Source organism: Mastomys coucha, unplaced genomic scaffold (assembly GCF_008632895.1).
Source record: "Mastomys coucha isolate ucsf_1 unplaced genomic scaffold, UCSF_Mcou_1 pScaffold23, whole genome shotgun sequence".
Lineage (NCBI taxonomy): Eukaryota > Metazoa > Chordata > Mammalia > Rodentia > Muridae > Mastomys > Mastomys coucha.
This window is the reverse complement of record NW_022196906.1, coordinates 40,814,838-40,835,978: the sequence shown is the minus strand read 5'-3', so window position 1 is coordinate 40,835,978 and position 21,141 is coordinate 40,814,838.

The window sequence follows — 21,141 nt, the reverse complement described above, 5'->3', positions numbered from 1 at the left end:
AGACTAAGGTCTCACACTCAGTAAGATAGACACTCTTCCCTGTAAAACCTCCTTTCCTCCACACTTTTAATTGAGTCAACACCTATTCCCTAAGCTGCCAGTGTGTGTCCAGCACTCTGCTTGGTTCTGAGAAAGCTGAGGAAAGAAGTCTGTGAGGGTCTGTCTTCAGGCTGTGCGAGGCTAGTGGGGAAGGTAGATGTTAGATCCACAGACTTCGGGTTAGATCCGGAGGTGGTGAACTATGATTGTTTACCACAGTTACCTCCCAAAGTTCCACTAATGTGAGACTCAAGACACCAACATCCCACCAAGGAAAAAGACTTGGAAATGACAGAAATGGGGAGGAAATGCTTTATTTGGGAGAGATGTAAGCACATGCTCACAGGCAACTGTCTTAACAGGATAGAAGAAGTCTGAATGGCCAGCTTGCAGAGCAAAGTGTGGGTGGAAAAGAAGCCTTGCTCTGTGGAGCCCAGGAGGCCTGAGGAGTTAGCTATGGCTGGCCGGGCTGACCGTGGGAGAAAGAGAGGGCTAGGTCTGCAGGTTGTTCACCTGGCCTGTTCAGAGGAGCATACACCTCTTCCTCTGCCCTGTCTGAGTTGGAGGAGCCATTCACAGATGAATAGAGAGAAAAGGGGAAGGCACTTTTCAGACAGAAGGAAGGCATCAGGACCACCTGTGTACCACTAGAACACTATCAATCCCCTCCCCGAGCCAGACTTTCAAGCTGGAACCAGCTTGAGAAGCCAACCTAGTAGGCTTAAGGAAAAAAAAAAGACAGTACTGTTTTAGGGTTGTCCTTCAAGGCAAGTCAGTTCCCTCCCAGTGAGACCTACCAGTGGATGGGACCCACTCATGCCCAGAGAACTTCAAATTAGATTTTCTCTTTCTCTTTTTGTTTTTTAAAAATGCAGGTAGGGAATCAGTAATGCTCTAACTTTTATTTGGGGTTGAAGATTTACTTGTTTTAATTCTATGTGTATGTGTGAATACCTGCATGCATGTATGTGTACCACGTGCATGCCTGGTGTCTGCTGAGACCAGAAGAAGGCACTGGATTGCCTGAAATGGGAGTGACAGGCAGTTGTTCATCACCAGGACAGTGTTCAGATTCCAAGTCCCTTGGAAAAGCAGCAGTTGTTTCTAACTACCGAATCATCTCTTAGATCACAATCAGGTTTTCTTAATGACTCCTTCCCTCAGATATGGACAACCAAGGAACTCTTTTTTTGGTTTCTCTGTATCCCTGGCTGTCCTGGAACTCACTCTGTAGACCAGGCTGGCCTCAAACTCAGAAATCCGCCTGCCTCTGCCTCCTAAGTGCTGGGATTAAAGGTGTGCACCACCACTGCCCGGCCCAAGGACTCTTATTATAGATCTTATCATGCATTATATAATCATGATGCCACTCAAGCTGAAAGGAAGAGAAGGAACTTAGAAGAAGCTGAGACAGTAGAAGGGTAGAAGAAAACGTGAAACACCATGCAGTTGGCAAGATGACTCAGCCAGTAAAGTACTTGCCTTACAAGCATGAGGGCTCAAACTTAATCATCAAAACTACACATAAATATATATGCGTGTATTTGCATAGTGGCATTAGCTTATAATCCCAGTACTAGGTAGAAAGATATAGACAGATCCCTGGGACTCCTGTCAGTAAGGTTATCCTACTTGGTGAACTCTAGGCCAAGGAAAAGACCAGGCCTCTAAAATAAGTGGATAGTGCCTGAGGAATGACACCCAAGGTTGTCCTCTGGCTTCCATATGTATGCGTGCACTTCCACATATACATACCACAGACATGTACAAATGTACACACACATATTCGTGTATATATATATATATGCATTATATATATATAAATATATATATATATATAAATTTATATATATATATGTCTTCACAGAAATAAAAGCGGAGCTCCCACCTGAAATAAAAAACAGTGGATGGGAGACAGAGAGATCACAGATAGGTGTAGATTCAGGCTATCCTACATGACAATCAAGCACAGGAGATAGCTCCTGGCTATTAAAAGTGATAGCAAAAATTCAAAATTCAATAAAAGGTTTGAAAGATAAAGTAGATGAAATTTCCCCAAAAGCGGAGCAGAAAAGGAGAGAATACGAGGCAGAGAAAGGCAGATAATGGCCAAGAAAATGAGAACATTAAAGTATCAGTTCAGGAGGTTGGTCATTTGACCGTTAGGAATTCTAGAAAGGTTCAGGGAAAATGGAGGGGATAATTATCAAAGAAATAATAGAAGAAAATTTTCCCAAGCTGAGAGATGTTGGTCTGCAGATTGAAAGGGTCATTAAAGGTCTAAGGTATATGATGGTGATGTCTCCCGCACCAGAGATGAGAGGTTTCTGAAAGCCCGGAGAAAGCTGCTCTCAACTGATGGAACAGCAGCTTCTCAGGGGAAAATAAGTTATAGATTATCTAATACATTTGCTCAGGTAGCAAATAAGAGTGATAGAATTTTCTTGTTCTGTTAAATCACTCTGTATGTGTGTGTGTGTGTGTGTGTGTGTGTGTGTGTGTGTGTGTGTATGTGTGTTGCATAGTAAAAAATAGCTAAGCAGAAATGAGGAAGAGAACAAGGTTGTCCAAGAAGGACCATTGAACAGTGTTGTCTCAGGAAAGAACATTTTGTTTATCGTTGTGCATGAAGATGATACTGACTGAAGTTTTTAAAATGTGGTGTAAGTATATTATTGGAAGGACAACAAAGCTATGAGCTAAGACCTTTTTAAAACACAGGGTCTTACTTTGTAGCCCAGGCTGAGTTGGGCTTCACAAAGTCATGGTAAGCCTTGTGAGTCAACATGAGCTAAGATTTGAGCAGATAAGGTCAAAAACTGCTTACTTATATTTAATGTAAGGGAAAGGGGGGACAGAGAAAAGGGCACACAGAAAGAAGGATGCACAAAGAGAACACTCATTAGTGGCCACCTGCTTCCTGAGGTAGCAGTTGTCCTGAGGTTTATAAGAAAGCCCTTGGGTAACGGTGCACTTCTGATTTTTGTGACAGCCTAGTTACATAGTTAGATGTATTTCTCTGAACTCATAGATTGGTATACTCACACTCTACACATTCCATAAAAAGCAAATTTTATCTCAAAAGAAAAACAAGACAAAATAAACCAGAAGCAAATACTGATCTCTAATGAGACACAAGCCGAAGCTTCTGAAGATAAAGTACGTTTGCATCTGTGACTGACAGACATTCAACAAAGTAGTACCCACTAGGTGGATGGGTAGATGGGTGGGTGGGGAGAAGGGTAGGTGAGTGGCTGGGTGGATGGATGGGTGCATGGGTAGAGGGAGAGATGAGTGGCTGAGTGGCTGAGTATATGGGTGTGTGGGTGGATGGATGGATGAGTGGGTAGATAGGATGGATAAATGGGTAGATAATTTTAAAACCATGAAGATACTGTATAATGTTAATTGCAAAATTCAGAATGTATGGTTTATCACCAAAAATCCTTTGTCATTTCTATGTATTTAAAATATAATCAAATAAAATATATAATAAAATTTGGGGGTTAAAAGCATAGGTTTTATAGTCTGTTGTTTAAATGAAAAGATCTAGATAACAGGAAAACTACCCAAGAGTCAGAGTGATTGTTGCTAGAGGATGGAAAAAAGGGAGTTATAGACTGGATAAATTCCCAACAAAATCTTACGATATTGTTTGATTTTAAAATGTTTATAAGTAACCCTGGTTAAAGCACTAATTTGCAAAGGAAAGAAAGCCTTTATATTGAGATGTCTATTAAATCATTTTAAATGTCTTCACAAAATTGTACAATTTCATTCTTCGTGACTGTAATGAAAACCAGGAAGAAGGGGTCATGGTGGTGAGAGGTGCCTGGGGCTCCGTAGCTGAGAGTTCTGGAAGGCTCTGTGAGTAGGGACAGATAGGTTCCAGACAAACAAAAAGAGAGTCAGAAAGGTCCAAGACTGGTCTAAGAAGGGCAGTGGGCCAGCTGTACAGCAAAGTGGGGAGAAGTGAGGGACAAAGCAATACTGGGTCTTAGAGCTCTGGGCTCTGCTTGGACAGCTTGGCCACAGCCCAGCCCAGAGGACTCCTGTGCTATTTGCTCACACTTACTGATACTTTTTCATTTTCTTCCAATTTTACTTTGTGCTGATAATATTTATGGAAGCCTCCATCTGTGTGCCAGAATCACAAAGACTGGAAAAGGAGCGTCAAGACCTTGTTGGATACTGGAAGTGGGAGAACTCCTGGAGCAAAGGCTATCTCTGTCTCTTCATACCATCTTGTCTACACCCCAACTCTTCCATTCATTTGACTTTAGGATCCCTGCCATTTGTTTTAACATGACCATTAACTCAAATATCTCCATGCCTGGTACCAAGGGTCATTTCCTGAGGGGACACGGAGCATGGAATCCAGGAAGCCTGACCTTTGTGCCTTTACAAGACTTAAGATCTTCAAAGAGTGCTTTAGGAAAGCTTTCTCCTGCCTCAGATAGAAAAAAGGTGAGGTTGGGGTGTGGCATTCAGATCGGAGGAGATTCTCCGTGAAGAAGTAGAGCAGAGCCTTGTAGGTAGATAAGAAGTGGGGAGACTGGAGAGAGAGGCAAGGCTCTGAGGCAGCTGAGGGGACAGCTAGAGATGTTCCTACTTCAGGCTCAGTCTAAGGTGCTGGTGTGAGAGACAGCCACGCACCTTTGGCTGGCAAGCATCTACCTCTGTGACAGTGAGTGGTACCAAGTGGGGGCACCGTGGGCTCTGGCACAGAGCTGGTAGCTGCCACTGTGGAGGTTTTTATGCTAATAGCACTTGTCAAGCCATCAGCTCTCAGGGCAGCTGGACTTGACAGAAAAGCATCTGGGTCCCCTGGGGCTTGCTTCCCTTGAGTCTCTGCCAGGTCCTCAGAGATGGCCAACACAAGTTCAGAGCTGACTTTCCTGGACAGGAGCAGCCAGGAAGCAGGTGCTGTGCTGGAAGACTTGCACTTGAGGACTGCAGAGGGGAGCAGAGATCATTGGCCCTCTCCAGAGCTTCACTTCTAAGGCCCCATCCTCTCCGGAAGCCCCATCTATTTAAAATAGGAGATCAACTTCTAGAATGGATGGTACACCTGGAGTTTCCTGATGGGAGGGCACCAGTCAGCCTTCCTCCTCTGAAACCGAACACCTGAGATTCTAATAAAGAGGAAAATGGTTTCTTTTTGGCTTATTTTGGGATGTTTTAGGGGCTCACTTTGGGATGTTTCAGTCCGTGATTAAGATGGACCCACTGCCTTGGACTTATGGTGGGTGTCCTGATTGACAATGATGTGAAGTGTGCTGGGGCCAATTGTTTACCTTGCAGCCAGAAATAAGAGAAAGAGGAATGGGGGGACCCAATGAAGGCACAGCCATCAATGACTATAGCACTCTCTTGAGGCTCTAACACTTAAAGATCTACAGAGCCTCCCAACACTGGCACCCTGGAGACACAATCTTTAATACATGCAATTCTGGGGGAGACTCAGCATCTGAACTGTACCAGAAGGTCATGGCAATTTCATTCTAGTTCATTTGGTTTGACCCCTCTGTCTCTGTCCAGGTAGAGGGAAAAGCATGAGGTCACTGTTGACTAGGTGAGCTTAGGCAAATGTTCTCCCTCTCCTGTGATCCCCCTCACCCTGTGACCGTGTGAGAATGGCAGAAGTCTAGGTGTAGTCGTCTGCAAGATTCACAGACTGTGCCTCCTTCACCAGGCAGTGGTAAGTGGTAGATGACTTGATGTGGCCCCTGACGAGAGAGAGAGAGAGAGAGAGAGAGAGAGAGAGAGAGAGAGAGAGAGAGAGAGAGAGAGAGAGAGAGAGAGAGAATTCTGATGAGGAGATGTATGTGCTTCAGGTTAAATGGCCCAGGACTTGGATAGGAAATGCCTAGTAAAGGATGGAGCATCTCCAGCTGTCAACATCAAGGGCACCACCTGAGCCCCAGACTAAGATTTTTTAAGAACATCTGGAGTAGTAATGGGATTCCTAGGGGAAATCTGCTTTCTGCCACTTCCCACAGAGTTGGGAAAAGATTGGGTGTCTCCGAAGCGGAGAATGCTGAATTTAGAGGCTGGAGACCCTCCGGTACTTCCCAGCTAAGTTCTTCCTATGGGTTTGAATAAGGGCTCTCCCCACCCCGTTTCAGGTTTTTCACACATAACCTGGGTGCTGTGGTCCTGAGACTGCTGTTTCTAAAGCCACTGCTGACCCTTTCTGTGGAGTCCTCCCCCCCTCCCCCGAGCCTCAGCACTGTGAAGAGTAAGGGAGACAAGACACCACCAGCAGGTGGAACCCTGGGGGGTGCCTATTGACTGGAAGGCAGATGTCCTCTGCCCCCACCCACTGGCCACCAGCACTCTCCGAGGTGTGCAGGGAAGTTTCCTGTAATTGGTTTATAGACGGTTCACTCAGCATTGTGTCTGGCCATAAAATATACTCACTTAATAGTCTCCAAGGAGCTGCGAAACCTTCCAGACTATAACTCGGAGCTTCTCATCCCTCCTGCCTGGCCTGACACCGTATTTGGTGACTCTGATTTGATTTTGATCTTAAATCTACCCTAAATGCCTCTGAGCAGTAGCCTTAGGGAGGAGGCAGAGACAGGGAGAGGCCCATGGTGGCTGAGAATTATGACTCATGCCCATTATAATGGAAGGGATGACTGCTCTGCACAGCCCCTTCTAAATCTCCCCTAGGGAGATTGGTACTGATCCTGCAGCAGTTTAGACTGGCAGATAGCCGCAGAGAGCGAGGAAACACGGGAGGTCCTTCACCTGACCTGAGTCTCTACTACCAGGGACTCCAGAGTTCTGGGTCAGCCTTCTGGTAGTTTCTGTCTTCTGGGTATCCTCTCAAGCCCTTTCTGGAGTATCTTCCTCTTGTAGAACTCTGAGAAGCTGGTCTCTGTGTGGCTAGAGAGATGGCTCAGTCTGTAAAGTGCTTGCTGTGCAATCTTGAGGATGTGGGTTCGGATCCCCAGAAACCAAGTCAGAGTTACTGTTGCTTCGATGAAACACCATGACCAGAGCAACTTAGGGAGCAAAGGGTTTTTATGGCTTATTCTTGCACATCACAGTTCATCCTCAAAGGAAGTCAGGACAGGAACTCAAACAGGACAGAAACCTGGAGGCAGGAGCCATGGAAGGGCACTGCTTACTGGGCTTGCTCCCATGGCTTTTCTCAGCCTGCTTTCTTATAGAACCCAGGACCACCAGCCCAGGGATGGCACCACCCACCATGAGCAGGCCCCTCTCCATCAACCAGTAATTAAGAAAATGCCTGATAGCTGGATCTTATGAAGGCATTTTCTTAATTGGGGCTCCCTCCTTTCAGATGACCCTAGCTTGTGCCAAGTTGACATAAAACTAGCCAGGACACCAAGTAAAGCACCAGGCATGGTGGCACATTCCTATAATCCAGCCACCCACTCTATCTGAATTGCTGAGATCAGCTCCAGTGAGAGAGCCTGCATATGCACACACATTTACACACACCTGAATACACATGTGCCCACCCACCTAAATACTTACACACACGTATACACAGCTAGAACCTGCCAGGCATGGGAACCCCACCATGTCAGTGATAACATACCCAAGTGCAAGGAGTACAGTCCTTCTGAGGTGATGAGCATCTACAAGATGTTCTGCTGGGACAGACGAGGCAAAGGAGAAGTTGCTGCCAGCTCCCTCTCTTGGCAGATTAGACCATAATAACTGCTGGTCAGAGGTGAGACTCCCAGCCATGTGTATCTGCAGAGTATGGACTAGGTCCCTGCTCCAGGGGCTTTCCATTTTCTAGACCTCTACCCTTCAACACCTTCCTCCAGGAAACCCTTTCCAGTCCTCCTTTTTGGAAACACTCCCACCTTAGATTTGCTCTTAACTTTTGGGGTGTCAGATAGATGCATGCAGTGGTTGAGGTCATCTGTTCTAAAGTCAGATGGTCTGGATTTGAACCTACATGTCATCATTTATACTCTTAGACAATGATCCTCTCCTCCCTGTGGCTCTGTTTACTAAGCAATAGGAAGGAGGATAATGGCAGTTTATGCCTCTAAGGGTCACCATGAGGGTTGTGCATACAGAGCAGGAGCTGGTACCCACTGAGAACTCAGCCCATGTTAGCTGCAGTTCTCTTTTCCTTAGTCAGGAGAGGTGATGTGGAGAAGATCTCAAAATGTATACTGAATGGCAGTCCCCCAGCTGGATCATGTGTCCAAGGCCTAGAAATGAATGAATGGGTGAATGAATGAATGACTATTACCAATCATGGCTGTTGCATACAAAGCTGGTTACTTCTTAGCTACCATCACAGACAGTGTTTCATTGTCCCAGTGGAATGTGTCTGTGTGATGGTTTATATATGCTTGGCCCAAGGAGAAGCAGGATTAGAAGGTGTGGCCCTGTTGGAGTAGGTGTGTCACTGTGGGTGGACTATTAGTCCCTCATCCTAGCTGCCTGGAAGTCAGTATTCTGCTAGCTGCCTTCAGATAAGGAACTCTCAGCTCCTCCTGCACCATGCCTGCCTGAATACTGCCATGTTCCAGTCTTGAAGATAATGGACTGAACCTCTCTGAACCTGTAAGCCAGCCTCAATTAAATGTTGTCATTATAGTGTTGCCTTGGTCATGGTGCCTGTTCACAGCAGTAAAACCCTAAGGCAGTCTACCAACTTCCTAAGTATAAACAGAAGGACCAGGCAGTTGAGGCTAGAAAAGGCCCTCTCCTGGGATCACAGCTCACAGGGAGCACGGAGAGTCACTCTAGTCCAAAGGCTTCCTGTGCTGAAGAAGAGCAGATACTTACTCAATTAACCCCTCTGAGCAGCAACACGTTATTGAGATTGCCTAGGACATGTGGGTCCTTGAGCATGAGCAGTAGATCATCTCGGTCCATGTTTGAGGCTGAGGGTTCAAAAGTGTCACAACACAGTGATATGTGGGTTTATTTATGTATTAAAACGGAAAAGCCAGGCATGGTGGTGCACACCTATGATCCCACCACTTAGGAGGCTGAAGGAGATGGCAAGTTATGGACAGCCTGGGTCATCAGGCTAGTTCAAGGCTAGCCTGAGCAACACTGGGAAAAAAAAATCTATCTCAAAGAAAATCCAAGTAACAAGGAAAGTGGGTGTGGTGACAAAGAGAAAATGAGGGGGAGATGGGGATAGAAGAGGGGAACTGGAAGGAGGGAGAGAAGCAGGCCTGCCAACCTGTGAGAGTAAACAACCTTACCCCTCACATTGGGCGGGGAGGGGGAGGGAGGAGGAAGAAAGCAAAGCTGGCAGAGCCAGCATGCCAGGCCTCAGGTCTCAGGGCCTTGCTCTCAGATCCACAGAGTTCCTGTTCTCGTCACTGGTGAGGAGAAGCAGTCTTCTCCCCAGGTTTGGGAGACTAGAAGAAAAATTGCCATTAGGTTCAGTAAAATGACTTAGCCAAAGCCACACTATGAATGAGAGAACTGGCCACCCAGGGGTCCTGACCCCCAACCTGATGTACCTTCCTGTCAGGACACCCGGTTCTAGGCACCAGAAGTTCTGTAACTAAGGCTTGTAGACAGATGTCCCAGTGCTGGATGAGGAGTGCAGCCCCCTCCCCCACCTCCCCCCCTTCCCACGCCCAGGTGCCTGAAGAGAAACTGGCCTTCCCCAGAACCTGTGTGGGCCACACAGAACACAGCCCAGACAGCACAGCCTCCGGCGCCAGAGAGGCTCCAAGCTGGTATCAAGAGAATTTTCATAAACACAGCAGCCTGTGTCGGGGCAGCCATGTGGAAAGTTGCAATATAACCCACTGATGTCATGTGGCAGGGGAACCGATTTCCAGAGGCTGTACGCTGCTCTCTCTAACCCTCGTGGAGCAGAGCCCCAGACAGAGTCCTGAAAGAAAGGAAAGGAAAAAACCCTCAATAACAAATCCCCCAGCAAAACCTTCCCATTCTGTGAGGAAGGCTTGAGGAGGAGTAGGCTGAGCCCAGGCTCCAGACACACCCCAGTACTCCCTTCCGGGCGCTCCACTCTGCTGAATCCTGGGTCAGGGAGATTGGAGCAAGTCTTCCATCTCCACCCCTACCCCTAGTCGTCAGGTCAGGCCTGTACTAATCTGTGGGCCACAGAGCCCTTAAGTCCTTAAAGCCAAAGTCGAAGCTTAAAGCCAAAACTGCCTTGTGTCCCCTCTACCCTCAGGCAGGCTTCATTCCTAGCCCTGACCCGACATGCACTCTCTTGTTCAGTAAAGACTGCAGGTTTCCGGTTTCCACAACTGGCCATCTACTGCTTAAGTGCAGGTCTGCTCCTGCAGAGAGGCTGGGGGAGCAGCGGAAGGGAGTGGGGCATGATACCCCTTAGGTGTCTTCTGATGTGGCCCTCCCTCACTCCCAGGTCTCTCTGGCCGGCAGACCTTGGCTGGGTCATTGAACCACTCCGAGCTGCAATCTGCTCATTTTTAAAAGAAGCAAATAAGTGTCATGTAAAGGTCCTCTTAGCTCAAAATGTCTTCTTTTGTGGCTAGTCACACATAAGGAGCTGCACCAAAGAACAAACCGCAGAAAGGATGCGGGGAGGCTTTTTGAATGGCTCTTGGGGGGTTACTTATGTATTTTAGGGGGTCCTTAAAATTATAAAATTTGTCATTCCCTTCGCAGAGAAGTTGTAAACTAAGGGAACACTTTAAAATAATTACTATGTGTGCTACTTTTTAAATTCCATTTTATTTATTTAGTCCTTGTATGTGTTCATGTGTGTGAGGATACCAGAGGACAACTTGTGGGAGTTGGTTCTATCCTTCCACCTCATGAGTCCCAGGGATCCAACTGACATCCCCAGACCTCACGGCCAGACATCAAGCTTTGCTGGCCCAGCTTGTTTCTGTTGTGTTATTTTTTTCTTTAAATATAGAACATATTTGATATGAAAACAGAAGGGAAAGCTACTGAAGTCCAAGGATGGGGTTGGGGTCAAGAGAGATTGAGGTGTGGAAGGAGACTAAATCGACCAAAACTAAGTAGGTGTGAAAATGTAAGGAAACCTGTTACTTTGTAAGGTGATTAAAAAATAAAATTTAAAAATATATACTTAGTTCCCAGTGACCCAGTGATGATTTCCATGAACCTAAGGGACTTTTGTTGTTGTTCTTTTATTATCACTATTTTAATTGCATGTTTCCAGGCCTGTTAACCCTATGGAAAGTGTTGTCTTCAGTCTTTGCCTAACTATCTATACATTCTCTTTAAAAGATGCTACCTTATAATAATAATATTATGTAGTCCATACTCCAGTCATTCTGGAATGCATTATAACTACTTTCTTACATCAGTATTCTCTTATAAAATGGCACTCTCTTTTGTTTGCGCTTTGTCCTTACGTTTTAAAAATACACTTATTTGTTTCTTGTTTTGTGCATGCGTGCGTGAGTGCATGTTTGTGTGTATGTTTGTATGGATAAAGGTGCATGTGTGGGAATCATAGAACAACTCTGGAGCGTTCTCTCCTTCTGCTCTGTGTGTCCCAGGCTCAAACTCAGGTTGCCAGGCATGCCAGCAAGTGTCTTTACCTGCTGAGCCAGCTCACCTGCCCTCATGATTTTTTAACATTCAAACAAATCACAAAGGAAGAAATAGAAATGGTTGAGAAACATGGAAAACACACAGCCCCTGCCATAATCTAAGATAAGGAATGAGATGGTTTTACACATCTGATCAGCATTGATCTTTCTTTAAAGCTCACAAATTGCACCTTGCTTATTACCCAGATGACAAAGTAGGTGATTCTGCCTTTGCATGGCTAGCAGGTAAAAACCTATACAGTTTTATCTATCAAAGTATAAACTGTACATGATTGTTCATTTAATAGTTCTCGAATTTACCCTATGGGAATAATTGCCTAAGTAGGAAACAGTATAAGTACAAGAATGTTTGTGAAAGCCTTATTTGTAACAGCAAAATTTTACTTCCATGCCAATCAATAGGAGAGCAATTCAGTAAAGCATGAGACATACAAGGGAGAAGTAGTACGCAATCATTAAAAATGATAATGTGGCTCTATACTTATTGACTTAGAGAGACGTCTTTGACATTTTGTGTCGCAAAAGGGAGGGGGGAAAACAGATAACCGAGGAGCCTGCAGAGCTGGCTTCCTTCGTGTGTAGTCACACACGCAGATCTGTATGCATCTTACAGAGCCAAGTGCCCAAAGCATTGCTGGCTTAGTGAGAGGGGCTTGAAGGTCTGCTTAGAGTGGGTGTGGGTCTCTAGGGACAGCATTGGGCTCCCACTTTGAGACTACAATTGCTAACCAACCATCAGGGTTTCTTTTGTTTCTCAGGAGGTAGGTTCATTTAGGAAAACAAGAGCAGACCCCGTGGGAGCCTGGAAAACCCTCAGTCTGCCGAAGCTATAGACCAAAACATTAGTGATGATTATCTCTTAGATGCAGGGCTTGAGTTGTTTTCATTTCCACTTTAATCTTCTGGTTATTATGTAAATATTTTACAGAACTGTTTTTGTACTGTTTGTTGTCTTAAAGACTCACAAGCCCTGGGACCTTTTGCATTTGGTTTTTTTATTGATACTCACATAGCAGAGATTGCTGCATCCTTTTGCAATTCCCTTCCTCCAAGAACTTTGGACCTCTTAACAGGTACCAGATATCTGGGTATGTGCAAGAAAGAGGAGGTTCCATTCGGAGTCTACCTACACAGCATCCCCACCACTACCTACACAACCCTCCTTGTATGGAAGTATCTCCACCATTACCTACACAATGCTCCTCATATTGGATACCCAGCCACTGTCAGAAGGACAGTGCCCTAGATCTCTTCTTCCTGGGTTTGGCAACTCCACTACACTCTTCTTGCTTTTCTTCCTTTGGTTCCGGTTCTGCATTGAGTGCTGCCTGAATATGGAAACCCTTACCACCACCTCCACCCCAACCCTGACTCTGAATCCTAGCAGCCTGCTATCTGGCATCTGACTCTGCTCTCACTTCCATTTTGGACTTTGCAGTTCCTTGGCAATTTTTGGACAATATTACTGCAACCTATCTTACTCAATCCAACAGTTCCAATGTCTCGTACCAAGTTCTCATTCTGTGCATGATCCCTGCGCTGCACTTTGGGGACATGGAAACAGAGTCCCTATTCTCAGGAGGCAGGGGATGGAACTCAGTATGTCAAAGGCCACAGTAGGATGGCCACTATAATGTCATGCAAGTGAGGCTGTAAGATTATAATTGCCAAGCCCTACTATGGACGTTTTGCATATCATCTCATTCAACACTGTTATTATTACTTTTAACACCATTGCCATTATTAAACCCATTCAAAGACCAGGAAACTAAGGCACAGGGCATAACTTCTTCAAAGGAACAGAGAAGTGAATGGCAGGAAGATCAATATTTGGATCATTTGGCTCCTGGGGAATCTGGGTTTTAGTATCAAGTTCCAAAAAAGCAGAACTACTGAGCATTGCGTTGGACATTTATCTAATGAACTACAGAAGCTCTGCAAAGTGAGGTGTGAGCTCTTCTGGCTCAGACTCTTGGCTTCCTTCTGTATGTGGATGTGGGTGGGCGGGTAATGTGTGTCAGTGCATGCTTATGTGGGTGTGTGTGTGCATGTGTGTGCGTTCATTTGCGTGTGTGTGTGTGTGTGTGTGTGTGTGTGTGTGTGTGTGATTTTAATGTGTGGCAATGATGCATGTGTGTGTGCTCAGATGAGCACACACATTTGTGTTAATGCAGATGAAAGACAGAAGACGGCTCTTTCTTAGGCACCATTCACTTTGTTTATAGGCACGGGGTCTCTCACTTGGCCTGGGATTCATCAGTTGGGCTGAACTGGCAGATTAGCAAGCCCCAGAGATCTGCTTTCTCTGCCTCTCCAGCTAGGAGGAGGCAAGCTCCTATCACCATCCCAGGCTTTTTATATGGGTGCCAAGGATGAAACCCTGGGCGTCTCCTGGCTTAGCCATCTTCCCAGCTAGGATTCTTGGCTCCTTGAACAAGTCCCTTTATGCTACTCACCTGTTCAACCAACATCCCTTTGGAAGTGAGCTGGCCCAGACTCTGCTCACATCACCTCAGACCCAGCCAGTTATACCTGGGTCCTATGCCAGGAGATGAGGTGTACAGAACATACCTAAGTTCAGAGCTCTCCCAGTTGAGCTTTGTCCCTCTCTGTGAGCACCTCCGTCTAAAAGAAGCGGATGAACATGACCCTGCAGACATTTTGTGTCCACAGGTAAACCATGTCTTCCACAATGAAGGTGTTCCAAGGGGGCTTTGTTTAAACTAAGTGTTTGCAAATTGAGTCCCATTTAGAATGTACTGGAATTGCCACCTGATAACACAGTAGCACCGACTAGCACTGGATAATTCTCGTGTACTGGGAACTTTCTTGTGATAACCACTTAGTTCTTAACACTCCTGTGTAAGGCAGAGATCATGAAGAAACTAAACCTTGAGAAGTCACCACACCTACCCAAGGGTCAGCAGCTAACAAGAGGCATCCGACTCTTAAAAGGGAACACTCATCCAATTTTTTAAGCAGACTCTGGGAGAATCAAGTTTTCCAAGCTTTGATTCATGTTTTCTGAAAAGAAGACAGACCACACTTTCTCAGCTCAATCTTCAGACTTTATGAGAGGCTGAGAAGATATCTAAGTTAGTTTGAGAGGCTCTGGCAACTTCCAGAAAGGAGACAGTAGATGGGGCTTACCAGGGTCTTCCAGCAGGGGGCTCTCTAGAGCTGCCCAGGCAGAACTAGGGACCAAAGGAGCGCTTCTGCAGTGTCAGAGCCTTCATGCTCCAGCCACCATTTGGCTGGGAAAGACAGCTGTGTGACACCCCAGGATAGAGTCTCTAGGAGCTTGAGCAGTCGCTAAAAGGGAGCTGCATACGGGCGGCTGACGCTCTGTGATACGCAGCTTTCGTCGTAATAAACACTGCAGCTGAATATTCCCATGGGGCCTTCCTAATGGAGGAGATGGATACACTCCAGCGCAACCCGCAGGGTTTCACACGCAGCTCTGACTAAACTCCCTATAAAATCAATCCCGCCTTTTCTCCAGCTGTGACAGGGTGTTCTAATATTAATCCACTCTCCTTGTAGGCCTCCCCCCACCCCAGCAAAGGCTTTAATGATCTTTAGCCAGGCATAAATAAGGCCACATATTCAAGCCGAGGATGCCTGAGCTAAGGAAAACTGCTTCCTTTATTCACCACTTCAGTGGCCCCTCTGCCCCCTTGAGCAGCTTTCTTCTCTCCTGCAGGTGGTGCTGCGAAAGGGGCAAGCCCCTGAGGCAGGATGGATGGATGGGTGGGCCACGGCTTCCCGAGTTGTTCTACTGGGACCTCAATTGTTTGCTTTCTTAGTGCCTGGCTCTAGCAGCTCAGCTTCTCTCTGCTTCCTGTGTCTTGGACATCTCTTCGGAAGCTCTGTTAGCTCCCTTCTCTCTAAAGAGAAGTTGGGTCTGGAGAGAGGCTCCTAGCGGCCAAGGGAAGAAGTGGAAGTGCTTGGAGATAAGCAGACAGGTAAGGGAAAAGTCGGAGGTGCGGATGCGGAGGTGAGCCAATACCTGACTTGTTGAGAGGGTCTAATTGGCAAAGCCTTCCCCCTCCTATCTCAGGACCCTTCTCTGAGTCGTCAAGGCCCAGTGGTGTCTATGTGAGCCAAGCAGAAGCCCTGTACTGCCTTTGGGGAGGCTCCGGGGCCTTATTTTCTAGCAAGGAGTTGTTTTTAAGAGTTGCAGGGTCTGCTGCCCTCTGCATTTAGATGCAGCTGCCTGGCTGCATCTAAACCCCCTCCAGCAAACTCCCTCCAGTGACAGCAAGCCCTGAGCCTAGAGTCAGAGTTTACCTTCTGACTTCAGACAGCAATCCAAACAGTCCCAGAGTCTTCATCCAGGCATACAGCTAGCTCTGCAGAGAGACAGATCCTTAGGACCTCAGGTGAAGGGGAGCTGATGACTCCAGCTTCCCCTGTAGCCGTAATGGTCTTAGACTCCTGGGTGATGTCAAGGAAGAGTGCTAGGTAATTGGACTCTCTCAAGGTACCTTGGTTTGTTGGTTTGTGTCACATTACAACAAACATTTTACCTAAGAAAATTATGGACAAAACCAAAGTCAGAGAGGGAAACACTACCGACACCCACCCATGGTTGTATCTGAGCATCTTTAATTCTATCTTTCTCCTTTCAAGGCTTGAGCTGTGGCCTTGCTTTGGACTTACCCCAATGCTCTGACATGATCTTTTGCCTGCAAAAATCCCCATTGTGAGGTGGAAGGATGACTCATCAGGATGTCGGGACTGGTTTCTTAAAGCTTGTCCCTCCAATTGCTCATCTACAAGAGATGATGAGGGTACCGCTCTAGGGTGATGGTAAGGATTTCTGTTTTAGTTATAGAGTAGCTTTCATCTACTCTTCAACAATTTCAAGCATGTATCTTGATCACATCCACCCTCAACTCTCCAGAAGCAAGTGAGGTTGTCTCACTAAACGGACGTGTTGTCAAACTGCTTTCTAAATATTCATGCGTATGCCCATAGCGTCGTGCCTCCTTCTCGGCCAAAGAAGCCTCTCCATGCAGTAGTGGATAAGGCTCACGACTGTCAGAGGGCTGAGAACAAGTGACTCTCGAGTGCTTAACCCTAAACAGGAAGTCTATATCGATCCACTCACCCCAGTATCCCTGCCCCAAGACTCAGGGAACACAGAAGAAAAGGAAAGCACAAGGTAAGAGCCAAAGGATGGGAGGGATGCAGTAAAGTGTTGTCCTCTAGACTTGGTATGGCTGTTGGATTAATGAACTCACAACAGCCATCATGATTTGCATAAGATCTGCACATGGTCAAGCCTACAAGACCAGGCAACATTTGGGTGGCAACATTAACTGGACTCGTTAGGTTAAAAAGTGATTTCGACACTTAGAATAGCACCTGTCACACAGGAAGCAGGCAGCAAGCATGGTAACAGTATTGCTAGTAGCATCATTTTATTTATTTGATCTAGTTCCTCATAAGGAATTGGGTGTGTGAACTGTTCCCTCCTTTTCAAGCAGCTGAAGTTACTCCCTGGAGTACCCTAAGTCCCCATCTGGGTCTTGTGTGGAAAGACAGGGTGTCACCATGGGTAAAGCTGAACACCTCCATGCTGGGACTTAGTCTTTGTTGAGTGAGAAGGGGAAAGCCTGACTCTAGCCCTTTGTGAGGTTGCATAGTATATGGGTTGCTTTTGAGTTGGCACAACCAGTACGCCAGGTACAACTTAAGGTAGGGAAAGGTTTATTTTGGCTTCTGCTTTCAACAAGCCTCCTTCCATCATGGTGGGGAAGGCACATCTGTGGACACAGAAGTAGACTCCCATTATGGAAGACCAGAAAGCTGAGAGCAGCTGAAACTAGGATCTAGGCCTCAAGCTTCAAAGGCCTGTGTCTAACAACCCACTTCTGCCAGTCTCATGCCATGAGGGTCCAACACCTCCCAAAATAGGATCACCAGCTGGGAACAAAGGGGTTCAAAGTGTTAGCCTAAGGGCTGTCTTTCTGCTTCAGACTATTATACAGCCTGTCTAGTGTGACATGGCAACAGGTACCTCCCCTTTGTCCCTTCTCTGTCAAAGCCCACTGTGTGCTGCTTCGTCCTTAAAAATTAACCTTCCGGGGAAGAGCAAAGGTCAAGGCGCGAAGTCTGGTGGATGAGCCTCCATGCCCGAGATCTCTCTAGCAGGCATCCCAGGAACACAATTCCAAATAAATAAATAAAAATGTTGTTAAGAACCCAGAAGTTCCCTTGCCTCTGCAGAGTCTCAAATCCTACTTCTTTCTCTGTCACTGTATCTACAGATTGCTCCTAACACCACAGTCCCTTGGGCTCCTCCTAGAGACGGGTCTGGCTTACTAAAGAGTGCCTGCTTGCCCAGCCCTCGTAGAGCCCTTAATGCTTTCTAACTTAAAACAGTAGATTACCAGAATGTTCTTGGAAGGAAGCCTAGATATCCCCAGTTCCCGATGATAATAACAAATAAACATTTGTTTGCTACTTGTTCCCAACATTTTGCTAACCGCTTTTCATGTATTATCTCAATCCCCATAAGAGGCTGGTAGGAATCTCCATTTCACAGGTAAAACCCAGAGCTTGGAGAGACTGTGTCATCTGCCCAGGACTGGTGGCCTGCCGCATTTGTCACCAAGGTGACTTGAATCTAATGATAAAGAAAATGTTCTTTGTTCTAGCAAATGTCACAAAGGGTCTTCTTGGTGCTCTGTAGTTATTTTGTTTTCCAGAGGGATCCTCATGTCATTGTTAACTGCAACACCACATTTAAAAGTGGTCCATTTGCTCATGTACACCACAGATCCCTTGCTGGGGACGACAGGAAAGACAAAGAAGAAGGGGATGAGACCCAGCAGTCAGCCATAGTCAAATGGCTAGAAAGGCACAGAGCAGGGGCCATGTCCTCTCCAGGATGCGTTCCACCTAGAGCATTCAGCTGCCTTTCGGGCCCCTTACCTGAGGCCAGAAACCACACCCCATGTATTTTTTGCTACTTGACACCCAGGATCCAGAGAAGCATTACAGCATGCAATATGTGTTCACTTACTGCCCAGTATCAAATCAGTGTCAAGCTCCATAGCATCGAAGGCTGAGAAAAATACAAGCTTTTTTCCCTACTTCACTTCCATGACCTTGTGCTCCTCCTCCACCTCCTCTACCTATAGCCTACCTACTCTTTTGCCTCCTTTCCCTTCCCAAGACAATAACCCAAGACTATATTATGTGGAAACTTAGCCTCATACAAACGATCCCCCAGAGAGACAGCCACCAGCTATAAGGCTTGCGACCCTGGCTCTTGATTTCCAAGGGCCAAGGCTTCATTTCGTTCATGCACAGGTTGGGGACTATTTCTCACTGCCTAATGGTGCCTGTCTCAGGTTGAGGGGGTCCTGGGGATCACAGATTGGAGGCAAGTGGCTTGGGCAGGCCTCCTCCAGCAGTGGTACATCAGGGTGCTGGTAACTATGCATTTTTCATCGGGTAAGGGAGTTAATGGGCACAGAAAACATACACAACTTGTCAGCCCGTTAGCTGCTGCTGCTGCCACCGAGGCTCTCCCGCCTCGGGCGCAACTAAATTGCTCATCCGCTTGCCCGCTCCCTCCCTTTCCTTCTCCTTCTTAGCCTGCTTCTTTTTTCTCCCCCTTTTAAAGTCTCTCTCTCCCCTAAAGTCTGCAATTCCCTCCCTCTGCAAGCAGCTAAAGAGTCCCCAGGAACATTTTTATTTATTTATTTTTAATTGTCTTCCTAGGCAACCAGTTCTAGAGTCTCAGATGTAGATGCTCACCCATCCGAGTTAATGCCCTGTCCCGTGTACACCTACTCAGGAGACCCATTTTCAAGGACAGAACAGCCCAGATAGAGTTTTAGCTGGAGGAAAGAGGAGAACATGCTTGGGAACATTGGGTAAATTCAGAAGCTGTGGTGGTCTGCACAGCATGGGGATTCTTTCAGTTGGACACACATGCTCAATTGCCCACATTGAAGGCACTCTGCCAGTATGTACCCACTCTTACTAACCTGAAAGTTTACAGGCATCTCCAGCGATACATAGCCCCCAAGCCTGATGTCTTTATGCATACACTCAGCTGTCATCCCCACATGTAGAATATAAAGTGCAAACAGACTTTCAAAACCCATGTTCAAAATGGGTGCTTCTAAATATTTACTCTTGAAAGAGCTCACAGCTGCAGGCACACCCTACAATGCTTTCCTCTCTGTATCTCCATAATATTCTCTCTCTCTCTCTCTCTCTCTCTCTCTCTCTCTCTCTCTCTCTCTCTCTCTCTCTCTCTCTCTCTCTCTCTCTCTCTCTCTCTCTCTCCCCTTCTCTCTCCCTATCATAGGCATATGAGCCCTGCAGACTTATGCAGTCCACATGTGCGGTCATTCTTCTGAGATCCATATCCCATGTCTCCCTGTGCCAGCTTTGTTGCTGAGTTTAGCAATCGCACTGCTGTTTCCTTCACAACTGCTGTTTCTGCACACACCCCAGCATTTACGCACACCACTAACAGCCAAAGCTTGATTACACACTTCCAATGTATATACACTTTTAACAGGCCTTATACACATGCACATAGCCTGGGGAAACTCATCCTCAACAAGCCATGTCTGCAAAACACACTTCTGTTTTGCACATGTCTGTTCATGTTTGCAGGAGCAGCCAAGATGCACACACTCTCTCTACTTCCCCACCCCATTCCCACCAACCTAGCTTCGAGTAGGTCTTTAATATAGACATCAGATATATCTGTACACCTCTCTCTCTCTCTTTCTCTCCCTCTCTCTCTCTCTCTCTCTCTCTCTCTCTCTCTCTCACACACACACACACACACACACACACACACACACAATCCCATCATACATGTTTGTATAATGTAGTGGTGGTTTGAATGTGAAGTGTTCTAGATAGGCTCATGTATTTGAACACTTGGTTCCCAGCAGGCTGTGGAACCTGTAGGAGTTGCCCTGATGAAAGAAATAGAACTAGGTCACAGCGAGATGGACAGCCCAGTCCCATTCCCTGTTCACTTTACTTCAGAACTGTGAATGCAAAGGTGACTTGTGCCCAACACACCTGCTTCCATGCCTTGCTGCCTGTGCCCTGGACTACTCACCGCCCAACTCTACCTGCCCTTGGCAGTTGGAGGTGAGGTGGCATGGAGTCAACCAGTCAGACTCCAGGAACAGGTGAGAAATGCCACAGCAAGCAAGCTCATCTGAATGCTGCTGCAGGCTCCTTTAATATCCTTTACCCAAACCCCATTGGTCCCAAGAAAGCATCTCTTCTAAACAGCAATTCCCGATTGGCTAGCATTGTCTGTGTCAGCAATCCTTGATCTCTCAGGCAATCCTCAATTAGGTCCTCCTGCAGGAGATGCCTTTGCAGCTGAGCAACCCCCCACCCCCGCCATAGCCACCCGTTCCTCCTACAATGCCTCACCCACCATGATGGGATGCATACCCTAAAAGTGTAAGTCGACGGAAACGCTTCTCCCTCTGCTTGTGCATGTCAGGTATTTGGTCACAACAAGTAACTAAGCCATATACCATACACACAAACTCTT